Below are 5,301 nucleotides of genomic sequence, written 5' to 3'. Positions count from 1 at the left end.
GTGATAGTAGTTGTCATTTTCTTATCTATTCCTTCTTTCCAATGATCTAGTTTCTATTCTCTTGTTCCGGAGTTGTTGTGATGTTGCTCTCTTCAATCTATCATTTGGTTCCCTCAATATTATGTTCTCTCCTGGCTTTCAATTTACTTAGTGTGTTGTGAATCTTCTCAAGATCTTTCTATTTTATCTAATTTGCCCCCTTTTTCCTACCGAAGTGATGTCGAAATTTTGTTTTAATTCTTGCTTGTTTCTTGTATCATTCTTCTTCTCTTTGCAACCTTCAAAATTCATTGGTTTCACTCGTTTGTCAAAGAAGAAACTAAGTTTTACTTATTGCCCCTTCTCATCCTCTTCACCTTTTCATTCTTATATCTCGGGGCGAGATCTCGTGTTAGTGTAGGAGGGTTATGACAGCCTGAGATCGACGCTCTAGAAGTTTCCCCTTTTTATTCCATTGCTTCTGTGCGATCAGATTGTGTGTCGCATTCATCATCGCATCATGCGCATCATCTGCATTGCATCGGTACTCTGTTGCCGCCAGTTTTCAAACCTGCATCCGTTATTAGTTGTCGGTTCTCTCTGTTCCCGTCGTAGACCATTTTGATACCAACTACACACGCATGCGCCCGCGACATCGGTAAGATGTTGTTTTTAAAGGTGTCCAGAAATATTCTCGGATTGGGTTGAAACTTGGTGTGCGGTCTTAATATAGTGTAGGTAGACCACGTGTCAATTTTCATCGCAATCGGAACTCATTTGATGTCCGAACCGTTAAAACTATAGTGGCACTATAATCGGTCGAGTGTCGGACGTTTTCGGTATTTTCAAACCCCGATGCCGGGCTGCCCGTTTTCCCTCTCTTCTATGCCTGGCCTCTTTGCATAGTGAACCGACATCTACGCAACCTAGTCTGAAAACTCTCCTTGGACCTGAACCCGGCGGTCGTAACCGTTAGGTCTAGATCAACCCCGTAATACCGCAAACCATCATCGGTTTGTCAATTAAACTCCGTGACCAAGTAATCTCGACCATTCGATTTCAATCGAAGGGATGAGATAGCCCCATCCTAACATATCTCGTGTGTGTGTGTGTGTGTGTGTGTGTATCTTTACCAAATAATAAAAAGGCTATCGCTTCCGTCGGAAAACCCACCGAGGTGATTTTACAAAAAAAGCTTGCTGTTTATGACATTCAACCCGTAGTCCCTTCATAAGTGGATCTAAGAAAATGCTTCATGTTTTTAAAAACCCCCCTACATTTGTAAGAATTTGTAAGAGGAGCTCCCGAGCTTGACTGCACCCCAAGCTCCCTCCATCGTAGCCCGACCACGTCGACCTCACGCCGTCTACCAACTTCGGACGGAGCCTCGCCGGCGACCCAGGCCAGCAGCGCCGCCCACCCCTTCTTCTTCCCTCTTCTCTTTCTTCCGCCTCACCATTTTCTCTCTACCAGGAACCGCCATGGACGCCCGAGCTCGCAGTCGCATCTCCAACGCGCCGCCGCTCAAAGCCGTACTCCCTCGCCCAGATACGGCCGCCACGGACCCATTCCCGTCGGATCCCACCCCAGGCGCCGTTGCTTCGCCTCTGTGCACGTTTGGCTTCAGATCGAGGGGCGGCTCCCGATCCGATCGGGATGCAGGACGACGACGGCATCGCTCCGGGAGGCGGGGAAGTGGCGGATGTCGTGGGTATAAGCCTGACAGTAGATGTGTGGGGTACGAATGAGATGGGCAGAGTCCTAGCTACGGCGAGGTTGTATGAGTTCAGGCCCCTCTACGGTGGAGGTAATAGCCCTACGTCTCAGTGCTCTTGGAGCTTGTTACCGAGTGTAATATGGAGTACAATGTTTTTCTAACCCTTTTACCAGTGGGGGAGGGCGGCTTATATAGAGTGCGCTGCCCTCCACAACGGTTCTGATTCAAGGGTGGAGTAGTGGCGATTGAATGCATGCGTTACAGGTAACGTATGCTATAAATGCTAGTTAATGCACCCGGAAACGTACGGCAGTTTCCCTCCAGGGAGGTAACGACGCACCGAGTGTATCCAGTCGGTAGGTCCGGTGTCCTCCGAGTCTTAGTCTCCGACTGGATGATTCTGGGCCGTTACCGACTGGATGATGGGGGCACCTTAATACAGTCGGGCATACTTAAGGTCCTGTCCCTTGCGTGGGGTAGTCCTTGGGTAGGACATGTAGGACAGGCCTATGACCCTACCCTAGGACTATGACCCCATCATTAGTCCCCGAATGGATTGGGGTTGAAACGTCAAAGCAGTGCTTGATGCTCAGATCCGACTGGACTAGGTTCGGCTTGGGCGTTGCTTGCCTCTATCCATTCTATCTCTCCTGGCCAATGATCCGAGTGAATGTGTTTTGCAGAACGGACTGTCGGGAACCGAGTGCCTTCGCGGCATCTTTTGACACGACCGGTCAACTGACAGCGGCGGATTTTCCGGGATCTCAAATTTCGGGTTCCGCGCGCCTAGCGGGGGCGACGTCAGCGCGCTCGAGTAGCGCCTGACTCCTCGATCCTCGCGCCTTCAACTCTTCCACCGATATCGCTGCGGCTGGTTGGGCGGATAAGTTTTCGGGCCCGCTCGCCAGCGACCCAGTCGGTGTTCTATTTAACTCCGGCCGACGAGACCCTTCGGTTACGCTCGCTGAATCCTCTGCTCTTGCTTGCTCCGTCTTCCTCGCCACCTCTTGCGCTCATACACCTTTCTCTTCCCATCCTTCTCGAAAGCTCGCCATCGCCGCCATGACCAAGGGCCAGACCAGCAAGATGGAGGCAAGGAAGAAGAAGGGCAAGGCGGCGGCTGCACAGCGGCGGCAGCGGCCATTGCCAGCGGGATGGATCCAAGGAGACTTTCTCCCCTCCACAGTGACGGAGGGGGACCTGCTGGAGCTGGTAGAGCACGGCCAGCTCGTGCATAAATCTTGGAGGTTGCCGGTGGACGACGAGGTTGAACCGGTGCCACGGGAGGGGGAGCGCGCCTTGCTCCTCAGCCACGTTCACCGAGGTTTCTCTCTGCCCCCCCACCTTTTCTTCAAGGGTATCATGAATCATTTTGGTGCACAACTCCATCATTTCCCTCCGAATGCCATCGCCCACCTTTCAGCATTCATTGTCTTGTGCGAATGCTTTATTGGTTGTCCTCCCCATTGGGGTTTATTCAAACACATCTTCTCCGCCCGCTCCCAAACCATAAAACGCCTTAGTCAGTCGGATGACAAGACGCATCTCCTCCAGCTCTGCGGGGGTTTAGGGTTCTAGAAGAAGAATCGGAGTATTTACCCTGCTCTGCAGTTGAGTGAGTCGGTTAGGAACTCGCAGTCGATGTGGTTCTACTGCCAGGACATAGCCTGTCCGAACGCGTCGACTGGGCTGCCTCCATTCAGTCTAGATCGCCCTGCTCCGCCCAAGAAACTCGCTCTCTCGAAAACGCAGAAGAAAGACATCCAGCCTTTGGTTGAGGCACTCGCGGATGTTGTCAGGAGGGGGGTCACTGGGATGGACTTGCTGGAAGTCTTCCTCGGTCGGCGAATCCAGCCCCTGCAAGCCCGCCACCACGCTATGTGGCACTACGCAGGACCTGAGGACTCCACTCGGACCAACGTGGAGGGCATTCTCGAGGAGAAGGTGACCTCAGGGGTGCTCCATATCACGGGTCCCTGTGAGAATCCCAAGGGGGCCCGCCGAGTGACGCCTTATGGTGCGGACAACCCTCCACCGAATCAGGTGAGTAGCATTAGCCGAGTGCGTTGAACTGTCTTGATTTCAGCAGCTCATTTATATCTCCGCGCGATGCTTAACGTTTCCGACTGAAATTCATGCAGGCGTGGACCAACTGGTTCTCCCCCGTCTCGAGCGGGAAACTGGAGGAGGAAGAGGAAGAAGGCAGCCAGGAGGGAAGCGCGGAGAGCGACGAATACATCTTCGACATCGGAGAGTCGGAGGAGGAAAACAGCGAGGAAGAGGAAAAGGATGAAGAGCCAGACTTGCCGCCTCCGCGGCCAGAGCATCGAAATAGGCGTCGGCAAGAGTCTGTCGTCCCTTCGGTTCCCCCTGTGTCGCCGAGTGCCCCGCCTGCTTCCCCGGCTGCACCGAGTGTTCGAGGTACCAAAAGAGCCAGGGACGCAGCCGCTGAACCTGCGGGCCAGTCCTCCAAGGCGCCCAAATCGAGCGGGTCCAAACCTCGGAAGGCTCTGCCGTGGATGAGGGTGGCCATCCCTGTCACCTCCACGTAAGCGAATCTAGTTTTCGGTCCTTTATGTTGACCGAGTGAACTCTTGTTTTACAAGTAGAATGGTCTTCACTCGACAGGGTTGCCACTTCTGCGACCTCACCGGCTCGCCAAGGGGACGACCCCATGGACGCGGACAATGTCGTTTCATCACAGCCAGGTACATTGTGGGAGAGTCGGGTATTCTACTCCTGCAGACTGCGCCATCTCTTTCTTCTTCTGAAGCATTGCGTTATTCAGCTTGTCAGGGGGGAGAGCTGACCCGACCGCGGAGCCCGTCGAAGAGCCTGTCCTTGAGGCTGCTCCTCCTGCCGCCGCCCCTGCCGCCGACGCTCTACCAAACGAAGTGCCTCCGCCGACTGAACCGGCGCTGACGGGTGAGGAACCTACTGGGGCGAACCTTGGGATGAACCAGGATCTCCCCCCGATTCCCGGTTCGTCGAACGCCGAATTCAACATTCGGTGTGTCCCGGAGAAGCAGGTGGGAGCGGTCAAGGGGACCATGGTTCAGGCGGAGCTGATGGCCGGAGAGGCCAAGAGGGTTTATGACTCCGCTGCAGCTTTATATCAGCGGAGCTTGGAGCTGCGCGATGACATCCGAGTAAGTACCCTAGTAAGTACTTACTTTTCTTCTGTAACCCAGTGGGTGTTGTCGTAGTCTGTTGTTTGCAATGGGTTCACTCCGAGTGAACCCAGTGGGTGTAGTCCCCGAGACTTCTGTCGAGTGCTTGCACCGACAGTTGTCTTTATACATTTGGTCTTTATTTTTGTCGTGTCCGTAGACAAGATTTCTGAGTGCAAGTACTTACTGCAGTCAGAGCACTCTTGCGGTAAGAGTTCCCTAGAGTAAACTGCACACAGGTGGAGTAGTTTTAGCCTCGGAGGCGTAGGTGAAAACGTGCACCTCAATAGGGCAGACCTGCTTGAGGTGCATGCCAGTGGGGTCACTCTTAGTGAACCCACTGGGTGTAGTCCCCGAGACCGCTGTCGACTGCTTGCGTCGGCAGGGGTCTGAAGAACATAGTGTGTATTGAGAAAGTTGCTGATAACCCTTTGT

Source organism: Hordeum vulgare, chromosome 3H (assembly GCF_904849725.1).
Source record: "Hordeum vulgare subsp. vulgare chromosome 3H, MorexV3_pseudomolecules_assembly, whole genome shotgun sequence".
NCBI lineage: Eukaryota > Viridiplantae > Streptophyta > Magnoliopsida > Poales > Poaceae > Hordeum > Hordeum vulgare.
The sequence above is the reverse complement of the archived record's forward strand: the minus strand, read 5'-3'. Positions refer to the sequence as shown.